This window comes from Triticum urartu, chromosome 3A (assembly GCF_056163025.1).
Source record: "Triticum urartu cultivar PI428250 chromosome 3A, HENAU_Tu73, whole genome shotgun sequence".
NCBI classification, from domain to species: domain Eukaryota; kingdom Viridiplantae; phylum Streptophyta; class Magnoliopsida; order Poales; family Poaceae; genus Triticum; species Triticum urartu.
Genome location: NC_141875.1, coordinates 275602120 through 275614285, shown reverse-complemented (window position 1 = coordinate 275614285; position 12166 = coordinate 275602120).

The window sequence follows — 12166 nt, the reverse complement described above, 5'->3', positions numbered from 1 at the left end:
ACATGTCTGTAATTTTCTGTTTTTGTGGTGTTTTTCCTTTTTCATGAATTGTTATTTTCTGGTGAATCATTTTTATTTAATCACATAGCATGTATTTTCTAAAAACTATTGTCTTAAAATAAAAAAATCATGGACCAAGAGAAAATGCGAGGGGTGAACTTGGACCGATCTGGAATTTAATGGGCTGAGTACTACAGGGGCAGTAGGTAATGAAATATAATGGGCCGAAATTACAATTGGGTTGCTTAGTTCATGGGCTGCCATGTTAGATGCATGTCAAATGATGATGTGGTAGACAAGTTAACACCATTATGAGCATGGCAGTTAAGTGCCATCCATGACGGTCTAAAACTATCATGAATCCATGACGGTTTCAAAGATCCGTAAAGGATTGCATTGTGGTCAAATTATGACGCGATATACATGACGGATTTCAGATCCGTCACGCGTGCCCTTCCTTGACAGTTTAACACTAGTCCATGACGGATTTATACCATCCATCGGAGCCCCAAATTTTAAGAAACGACAGCTTAGGTTTCTTGCAAAACTACAGTTCATACGGTGTCGTCTCAATGGATTTAGACGATGCCCTATTTAACGTGAATGCAGCTTTCTCTAATGCATAACCCCAAAACGATAGTGGTAAGTCGGTAAGAGACATCATAGATTGCACCATATCTAATAAATTACGGTTACGATGTTCGGACACACCATTACTCTATGGCGTTCCTGGTGGCATGAGTTGCGAAACTATTCCACGTTGTTTCAAATGAAGACCAAACTCATAACTCAAATATTCACCTCCATGATCAGATCGTAGAAACTTTATTTTTCTTGTTACGATGACTTTCCACTTCACTCTAAAATTCTTTGAACTTTTCAAATGTCTCAGACTTATGTTTCATCAAGTAGATATACCCATCTACTCAAATCATTTGTGAAGGTCAGAGAATAATGATACCCGCCTTGAGCCTCAACACTCATTGGACCGCATACATCAGTATGCATTATTTCCAACAAGTCAGTTGCTCGCTCCATTGTTCCGGAGAATGGAGTCTTAGTCATCTTGCCGGTGAGGCATGGTTCTCAAGCATCAAGTGATTCATAATCAAGTGATTCCAAAAGCCCATCAGCATTGAGTTTCTGCATGCGCTTTACACCAATATGACCTAAACGGCAGTGCCACAAATAAGTTGCACTATCATTATTAACTTTGCATCTTTTGGCATCATTATTATGTGTATCATTGTGATCGAGATTCCATAAACCATTTACATTGCATGTAAGACCATAGAAGGTTTTATTCATGTAAACAAAACAACAATTATTCTTTGACTTAAATGAATAGCCGTATCGCAATAAACATGATCCAATCATATTTATGCTCAACAAAACACCAAATAATATTTATTTAGTTCCAATACTGATCCCTAAGGTAGAGCGAGTATGCGATGGTGGTCTTATCAACCTTGGAATCATTTCCAACACACATCGTCACCTCGCCCTCAACTAGTCTTTGTTCATTTTGTAACTACTGTTTCGAGTTACTAATCATAGCAACTGAACCAGTAAGGTACACATCAATTACATGTATATCATATATACTTTCGTTCACTTTGCCATCCTTCTTAGCCGCCAAGTATTTGGGGCAGTTCTGCTTCCAGTGACCATTTCCTTTGCAGTAGAAGCACTCAGTTTCAGGCTTGGGTCTAGCTTTGGGCTTCTTCATGGGAGTGGCAACTTGCTTGCCATTCTTCTTTAAGTTCCCTTCTTTCCCTTGCCCTTTTACTTGAAACTAGTGGTCTTGTCAACCATCAACATTTGATGCTTTTCTTGATTTCTACCCTCGCCGATTTCAGCATCACGAAGAGCTCGGGAATCGTTTTCGTTATCGCTTGCATATTATTGTTCATCACGAAGTTCCAGTAACTTGGTGATAGTGACTAGAGAACTCTATCACTCACTATCTTATCTGGAAGATTAACTCCCATTTGATTCAAGCGATATTAGTACTCAGACATTCTGAGCACATGCTCACTTGTTGAGCTATTCTCCTCCATCTTGTAGGCAAAATATTTTTCAGAGGTATCATACCTCTCGACTCGGGCATGAGCCTGAAATACCAATTTCAGCTCTTGGAACATCTTATATGCTCCATGGCTTTCAAAACGTTTTTGAAGTCTCGGTTCTAAGCCGTAAATCATGGTGCACTAAACTATCAAGTAGTCATCATACCGAGCTTCCCGAACGTTCATAACGTCTGCATTTGCTCCTGCAATAGGTCTGTCACCTAGCGGTGCATCAAGGACATAATTCTTCTGTGCAGCAATGAGGATAGTCCTCAGATCACGAACCCAGTCCGCATCATTGCTACTATCATCTTTCAACTTATTTTTCTCTAGGAACATATCAAAATAAACAGGGAGCTACATCGCAAGCTATTGATCTACAACATAGATATGCAAATACTATCAGGACTAAGTTCATGATAAATTAAAGTTCAATTAATCATATTACTTAAGAACTCCCACTTAGACATCCCTCTAGTCATCTAAATGATCACGTGATCCATATCAACTAAACCATGTCCGATCATCACGTGAGATGGAGTAGCTTTCAATGGTGAACATCACTATGTTGATCATATCTACTATATGATTCACGTTCAACCTTTCGGTCTCAGTGTTCCGAGGCCATATCTGCATATGCTAGGCTCGTCAAGTTTAACCCGAGTATTCTGCACGTGCAAAACTGGCTTGCACCCGTTGTATGTGAACGTAGAGCTTATCACACCCGATCATCACGTGGTGTCTCGGCACAACAAACTGTAGCAACATTGCATACTCAGGGAGAACACTTGTACCTTGAAATTTAGTGAGGGATCATCTTATAATGCTACCACCGTACTAAGCAAAATAAGATGCATAAAGGATAAACATCACTTGCAATTAAAATATGTGGCATGATATGATCATCATCATCTTGTGCCTTTGATCTCCATCTCCAAGGCACCGTCATGATCTCCATCGTCACCGGCTTGACACCTTCATCTCCATCGTAGCATCGTTGTCATCTCGCCAACTATTGCTTTCACGACTATCGCTACCGCTTAGTGATAAAGTAAAGCAATTACATGGCGATTGCATTTCATACAATAAAGCGACAACCATAAGGCTCCTGCCAGTTGCCGATAACTTTTACAAAACATGATCATCTCATACAACAATTTATATATCATCACGTCTTGACCATATCACATCACAACATGCCCTGCAAAAACAAGTTAGATGTCCTATACTTTGTTGTTGCAAGTTTTACGTGGCTGCTACGGGCTTCTAATAAGAACCATTCTTACCTACGCATCAAAACCACAATGATTTTTCGTCAAGTGTGCTATTTTAACCTTCAACAAGGACCGGACGTAGTCAAACTCAATTCTACTAAAGTTGGAGAAACTGACACCCGCCAGCCACCTGTGTGCGAAGCACGTCGGTAGAACCAGTCTCATGAATGCGGTCATGTAATGTCGGTCCGGGCCGCTTCATCCAACAATACCACGGAATCAAAGTAAGACGTTGGTGGTAAGAAGTATGACTATTATCACCCACAACTCTTTGTGTTCTACTCGTCCATATAACATCTACGCATAGACCTGGTTCGGATGCAACTGTTGGGGAATGTAGTAATTCAAAAAAAATTCCTACCACCACGCAAGATCTATCTAGGAGATGCATAGCAACGAGTGGGGAGAGTGTGTCCACGTACCCTCATAGACCGAAAGCGGAAGCGTTTAGTTAACGCGGTTGATGTAGTCGAACATCTTCATGATCCAACCGATCCAAGTACCGAATGTACGGCACCTCTGTGTTCAACACACATTTAGCTCGATGACATCCCTCGAGCTCTTGATCCAATAGAGGGTCGAGGGAGAGTTCCGTCAACATGATGGTGTGGCAACGGTGTTGGTGATGTGATCCGCTCAGGGTTTCGCCTAAGCACTACGACAACATGACCGAGGTGGTAAACTGTAGAGGGGGGCACCGCACATGGCTAAGAAACAACTGTTGTGCTTTGGGGTGCCCCCTGCCCCCGTATATAAAGGAGGGGACGAGGAGGAGGCCGGCCAAGGAGGGGCATGCCTATAGGGGGAGTCCAACTAGGATTCCCAATCCTAGTTGGACTCCCCTTCCTTTTCCAAGAGGGGTAGAGTGGTAAGGAGGAGAAGAGGGAGAAGGAAAGAGGGGGCGTCGCCCCCTCCCTAGTCCAATTCGGACTTGCCATAGGGGCGTGTGGCCACCCTTGCGGCCCTTCTCTCCTTTCCACTAAGGCCCATTAAGTCCCACTACTTCCCCGCGGGGTTCCGGTAACCTCCTGGTACTCCGAAAAATACCCGAATCACCTCGGAACCATTCCGGTATCTGAATATAACCTTCCAATATATCGATCTTTACCTATAGTCCATTTTGAGACTCCTCTTCATGTCCGTGATCTCATCCGGGACTCTGAACAAACTTTGATCATCAAAAACACATAACTCATAATACAAAATGTCATCAAAAGTTAAGCGTGCGAACCCTATGGGTTCGAGAACTATGTAGACATGACCGAGACACATCTCCGGTCAATATCCAATAGCGCAACATGGATGCTTATATTGGCTCCTACATATTCTACGAAGATCTTTATCGGTCAAACCGCATAACAACATACGTCATCCCCTTTGTCATTGGTATGTTACTTGGCCGAGATTCGATCGTCGGTATCATTGCTACCTCTTGAACATGCGTCGGTTTTCCCTTGAAGAGGAAAGGGTGATGCAGCAAAGTAGCGTAAGTATTTCCCTCAGTTTTTGAGAACCAAGGTATCAATCCAGTAGGAGATAACACGCAAGTCACCTAGTACCTGCACAAACAATCAAGAACCTCGCAACCAACATGAGAAAGCGGTTGTCAATCCCTTCACGGTCACTTGCGAAAGTGAGATCTGATAAAGATAGTAAGATAAATATTCTTGGTATTTTTGTTGTATAGATTGGAAAGTAAAGATTGCAAAATAGTAAACGAGATGTGATAATAAAAAGATATGCAATATAATAGGGAGAGACCCGGGGGCCATAGGTTTCACTAGTGGCTTCTCTCATGATAGCATGTATTACGGTGGGTGAACAAATTACTGCCGAGCAATTGATAGAAGAGCGCATAGTTATGAGAATATCTAGGCAATGATTATGAACATAGGCATCACGTCCGTGTTAAGTAGACCGAAACGATTCTGCATCTACTACTATTACTCCACACATCGACCGCTATCCAACATGCATCTAGAGTCACTGGTGCGCGTCGGTCCTAAACAAACAATTTTTTACCCCTTTCCGCGACGGCCTTCGGAACCGTCGCCAAGTGAGTGTGTGTGATAGGGGGTCCTTCCCACACGACCCAGACACCGTCGGGGATATGGAATAGTGATCCAGAGGCCTTCCAAAATGTAATCGTGTGCGATGCAGCACACACTAAATTCTTTCGCACGTGTGGTATCGGTGATTAAGCGTTTCCAATGACGCAGTGAAACCATACGGTCTGTCGTAACGAACCGTTTGGGAAACAGTATGTAAGTTACATGGGCCAACATATGAACTGTGTGTGATTTGTGCCCTATCGCACACGGGTTTTCTGCGTAACCCGTCTGCCATGCTAGACTCCATCACACACGTTTTCCAACAATTACCGTCTGTGATAATGTTCTATCACAAACGGTTTAGGAGCCCCTTCGCACACATACAAGTGCTGCAGACTGTTTGTGATTTGTTAGGTATCACCGATGGTTGCCAAAAGAGTGACATGTGATTTTTGTTTGGGATCCCACACGTTTCCTGAAAAAATATGACTGGGATTGTATTTTTCATTGGGCACGGTTTACTCCCAGTTGTCGTGTGCGATAACGCAATATCACAAACGATTCCGGAGAACCTATGCACACGTAGTAGTGCTACAAATCGTTTGCGATCTGCTGTGTATCACCGACGGTTCTAATACGATTGACATATGCTTTCCGATGTGGATCGCACACACTCATTTAGTTGAACTGTGTGCGGAGCAATTGCCAGGTTAAAACAAAAATATCCCATTTTGAATTGGCACGCAAAAAGCAAATTCGCCACAATATTTAATTGAATAAATAAACATAAATATCCCATTTTGAATCAGCACGCAAAAACAAATTTGCCACAATATTCAATTGAACAAATAGTGTCCACAGGAAGAACATTCATCAGGTTTCACAACAATTGCAATTGAACATGTGGTAGCTAAATTCCAATGATTTGTCCACACATATATGCATTACATAATTAATCATAGTGTACGAAATACGAAGACCTCATCAGATGGAAAACAATGGATCCATGCGCTATATGTTTAGCGGCTAACTCTTACTCAATGTTTCAGGAGAAGGCATGCTGAAATCTTCATTATCACTAGTGGGATTGATGTAGTGATCCAGGAAGAAGTCTTTGATAAATCTCCGAACCATCAGCAATTCACCAGCTGGGAGCGGTTCAGGGGTCCTCGGTTTTAAGATCAGCTGCAGTATTTTTAAGATCAGAATGTGCCATATGAGTGGAGTAGAAGATATTAATTAAGATAGACTTACTGGTACTAATTCGCGAGGATCGTCACAACTATCAGCAGATTTTCAGATGGAGATCATGTGTCTACAAACATAGCATCCACAAAGGTTGGTCCCTGCTTCTTGCTGAGGACACTGAATTTTTTTGTACATAATTTGTCATGTATTTGTCCTATTAGGAACAACCTAACCAGTGTTAGATGTATTATTTTTTCTTTGGACAAAATAGGAAGAGGTTTATTTAGAAGCTTGAACATTTGACTAGCGTAAGGAAAGGTATTTGCAGACTGTTGGATAAAATTTTCCAAAAATAACGGATTTCAGTGTGTTACCGGAGAAACAATCTCGTGCTACAGTGGTAGTTCCCTCTTGAACAGGTTCCATGGTTTAGTTTTCCACAATGTGAGCACACTGCAAATGATGATGAATTTTGACAACATCAATTATTGAACCAGACATGAATGCAAATTAATTTCAACATCATAGAATTCAATACCTATCCATGAATTGCTGAAGATGCGTCAGATCCTGAGTGTTTGTTGACTCTCTAAGAGAATCAATGTAGTAAACTGTGTTCTTGTTTGGAACAGTGAATACCAATATCCAGTGATTGCTACATATTAAGAAAGCCATGAACTTACGAATGATGTCGAAATCTGAAAGACAATCAGTGTATGTGTGGTTGTTTATGACTTACCCTTCATGATATGGCTAGAGAAATGATTCTGCATGGGACGTGTTTTCGAAGATACGGACGACCGTGTTAACGGCCTAGTCCCGTCGGTCCTTTTCATGTAATGTTGTGCCATTTGCTAATGCAGGATCTATGAAATACACACTCTCACTTTGTCTTCTCTGCATAAAATGGAGTTAGCTGTTTATCATTTACAGCCTTGTATGGACAAGTTGATCAGAGTTTGTTAAGTACTTACAAAATCACGCATCTAACAAGAGTGGCACCGAGCATGTTGAAGTTGAAGAAGAGATGTAAGTCCTCGAAACTCACAATGATGGAACCAGCATCGTGTCGGAAATGATCTCTGTTGTAGAGGACTAGCAAATGGTGATGACCTTCTGACATTTGATCCATGCAATATTCATGTAACTCGCGGCAACTGGAGCTGCACTCATCAAAGTATTCGCCAACAAGAAATGGCTGGCCATGGACGTAACTGCATGCTTCAAGTATGTCTGCTTTTTTTTATCAAGCAACAATTCTACTTCTTCATCATCCATGGCGTCAGAAATAATATTACTCCCTGATTCAAACAACCTGCTGTTAATTTTGTTCTGGGCGATGAGTGCTTTAAGTATGATGCAATCGTTCTCTTTCCTCTTCACTTTCCCGCCGTGCTTCCTCGTGGTCGTCGGTGTAGCCTTTTTGGCCACTTCCTTCTTGGTACTTGAAGCATTTCTGGCAGAACGTCTGGTTGCCTGCACGGTAGACTACCGAGCAGACGATGAAGCTTGGACGGACTTCTTAGCAGAATGTTTATCTATGCCGGACCGCTGAGTTGGCGGTGCTGCAGTGACGGACTGCTGGGCTGTAGGAGCAGAGGCATCGAACTGCTGACCATGCGTTGAAGCTATGTCGGGTTTTTGCACAGGTGGTGCCAACTTGTCAGTGTGCTGAGGAGGCCGTGCCAACGCGTTGGTTTGCTGAGCAGGAAGTGTTGACGCATTGGTATGCTGATCACGCGCCTGCAGACCGGCGGACTGATGAGCAGTCGGTTCTGGACCTACAGACTCCTTAGTGGGCGGTTCTAAAGCATCAGATTGCTTAGCAGTCTGTTCCACTAGGTTGGTCTGTTGAGCATGTGCTGCAGCTGGGTCTCCCCCCGCTGCTTCAGCGGTTGGCATCTGAACCGGTGGTGCGTCATCAGTAGTTGTAGGCCTTACCACTGGCTGCTTTGGGGCGGAGGATGACGTGGCCTGTACGCCACAAAGTCGGTCCGGCTGATCACAGGTTGATGCATCAGCCCGCGAGAGCTGCTCTGGCAAGGAGAGTGTCATCGGTTGAGGGGCGATAGTGGTTTCTCTTGGCGGGCCTTTAGGAATCTCATCGACGAACTCTATTTCCTTTCGTGGCCACTGGATGTGATGTAACAGTGTTTCTCCCAAGGTCCTTTGCTCATTGAAGTCTCCTAGGACATTCTTCAGGGCAAATTCATTGAATCCAGGCTTTACTTTAGTCACGTAGCACTTCACATAGCCCGGCTTCAATGGCACACTGTCCAAGAAGAGGCCATCTTCCAAGAAGGGTGGGCAAACCCAGGCTATTGCACATTTTAATGTACCTTCATAATGTGTAAGCACGCCCTTCAGTCTGTCTTTCATTCCAGATAGATCAGATATAGCATCATCAGCTGCAGTCTCAGTGTCACTGGGGTCAGCTGATGCACAGCTACTCTTGTGCAGTCTTGTCGCACAATAAGCAGCATCATCCATGCCCGCCTCTCCTCCCATCTGCTGGCTATCTGTTAGTGTTAGAGTCTTCTGCATCATCATCATTGACTCCTCAACATCCTTTCGAACAGTCGGATAAATCTCCTTCTTCAACTTTTCAAACAATGAATTCTGCTTCATTTCACTCCTCGCTTTTTTCATACTGAGCCTCTCTTCTTTGCTGAGTGTGAAAGCCCTCTTGTGCGGGACATTAACACCTATACCCCTTGCACGGCCAGGGGGCTCTTTTGTGTCCAGAGCAATGGATAGAATGTCACATGGCCCTGAGTTCCTGTAGAACCTTCCAGGGATCTTGGAAGCTGTTGGGGATATAACTACTGAGTATAAACCACCCAGGAGGGGCCGGGTTATACCTGTAATGAGTTATCCATAGTGAAGCCCCTGGAGACAAGGAGTATGACGCTTTACTATAAGAGATCTAAAAGCTTAGGGCCCAAAGGCGGATTAGGGCCCGTAGACATAAACTGCTATAAGGTGTGTAACTTGTGTTGTAAGATAGGAAAGGATAGAAACCGAGCCGGAAACGCTTATGAGTCGGCTAGGATTCTGTAATCCGCCGGGCGTCAACCTGTGTATATAAAGGGATGACCCGGCGGCGGTTCAAGGACGAAAAACAACAACTCGAGAGCCAGGCAAAGCAGATTCGCTCCCTGGTCATCGAAACCCTAGCAATCCCATCACAACTGGATTAGGCTTTTACCTTCACTGCAAGGGGCCGAACCAGTATAAACTCCTTGTGTCCTTTGGCCCGCTTTAACCCCTTTGAGCTAACTATGTTGCGATGGCTCCATGACTAAGTCCTCACAGTAGGACATCTGCCGTGACAATCCCACGACAGTTGGCGCCCACCGTGGGGCTATCGTACGATGGTTTCAAGTTCTTAGAGGGCAGCTTCGAAGGGCTCAAGGGATACGTTGTGGGCCGGATGACCAAGAGTCATCGCGGCAAGCTCTACATCGATAATGCAGGCTGGGGCCCCGAGGCCGGTTCAATTGAGTATGGATATCAGGTCCCCTTCAGCGGTATTCACATCTTCATTGGCAAGATCGGCGAACCGGGCCCTGAGCCGGACATCTGCACCGACATCGTCGAAACGTCTCAGTGTGCGAGATCCGCCCGGGTTCAGCCTACCAGGAAGCGTGCCTTCGTGGGAGTCATCCACGGAGTGGAATCTGAGGATAGATCGGTATCTGGTGGTGAAACCGTCGTTTACTCTGATGACGAGTCATCTACCGGAGAGAACGAGTCATTGTACGAACTGCAAGATGGCCGGTTTGGGGGCTGTTCCAATGGCGACAGTATTCTGGACCCCTTTGATCCGCCGAGCCGAGTTGCAATCTTCATGGCCGGTACACAGTCAGCGCAACATTCTTCAACCGCAGCAACGATGATCTCTAGTTCAGCACCAGCGACAGTAGCTGGGGCAGGAGGCCCCGCGCAGCCGCCGACTCATGTTTTGTCCGATTTATTCGACACTTTGGCAACGCTGTTGGCGGCTAAAGTCAACCCGCGAATCAGGATCAGCATAACGTGGAAGTCACGAGGGTAAAGGATCAAATAGCTCAAGCCAAGGCAGACCTGGCAGCCGAGAACACCAGAATGGCTGCGGAGCGGGCCGAGTTGGATGCACAGGCTTACCGGCTTATGTTGGATCAGAACGCATCAAATGATGTAATGAGGAGAAGGTACCGGTCCCACCTGCCTTCGGTTTATGAGCCAAAAAATCTCTTTACCATGCCAAGAGCAAGAACCAGTAACCAGCCAGTGGTAAACCGGGTAGAAGCACCTGGAACAGGGGCGCCGGTTCAACCGCGCACAATGGATCCGCCTTGTCCGAATATCCCACCGCAGCACGTGTCAACGCCTCTGGGTCATTACTCCAACCCCTGGATAACATAGTCGCCGCCGCTTCACGATTGGCAGCCCTCCCAATCGAAGGTGAGTCCCCCGTAGTGGTTGAGACGCGACGGGCTAGGGAGCTCCTTCAGATAGCTTTGACTCAGCAGCATGCATATTCATACAGCCACGAGAGGATTCATTCCACCCCCCGCCCAAGCCGGAGTTACAGCAGGCACCTTGATGAACCGGCCGTGTCAAGCAGTGCGCGGGACCGTAACCCACTGTCAATGTCAAAATCGACGGATCTCGGGTAGGGGGTCCCGAACTGTGCATCTAGGATCGATGGTAACAGAGACAGGGGACACGATGTTTACCCAGGTTCGGGCCCTCTCTATGGAGGTAATACCCTACGTCCTGCTTGATTGATCTTGATGAATATGAGTGTTACAAGAGTTGATCTACCACGAGTTCGTAATGGCTAAACCCTACAAGCCTAGCATGTATGACTATGGTAATGAATATATCCTTTCTGGACTAACCCCTTCGGTTTATATAGACACCACGAGGATCTAGGGTTTACATAGAGTCGGTTACATAAGAAGGAATCTTCATCTTCGGTCGCCAAGCTTGCCTTCCACGCCAAGGAGAGTCCAATCCGGACATGGGTACAATCTTCGGCCTTCATGTCTTCACAACCCATCAGTCCGGCCCATGGATAACAGGCCGGACGCCCGAGGACCCCTTAGTCCAAGACTCCCTCCGTAGCCCCTGAACTTGGCTTCAATGACGAGCAGTCCGGCGCGCAGATTGTCTTCGGCATTGCAAGGCGGGTTCACTTCCTTCCGAACATCAAGATAGTCTTCAGATGTAATGATTGTATCCGGACTTGTATACATAACTGCGGAGGATATAATATTTCACGAGTTCAATCCGCCGACAACTTTTTGGTAATATGACATCACGCCTGCTCGGCCATTATTTTCGAACTGCTTTAGCTGGCCCGTCATCCCACGTCTCAAGACGTGGTTTTATTGGCATGTCTTATCCAAGCGGAGATCGTGTCTCCCCTTTTTTAAGGGATTCCTGTCAACCCGGACGTGGGTAACCCAACCATCGCCTGGGTACAACTCCTTGGAAATAGGCAAGTTTTGAGGCCCAGGAGGAGACGTTTGATATTCGCAGCCTTTATATAGGGGTACAGACCCGTCTTTTTCTTTCACGCTTGCTTCTTCCTCGA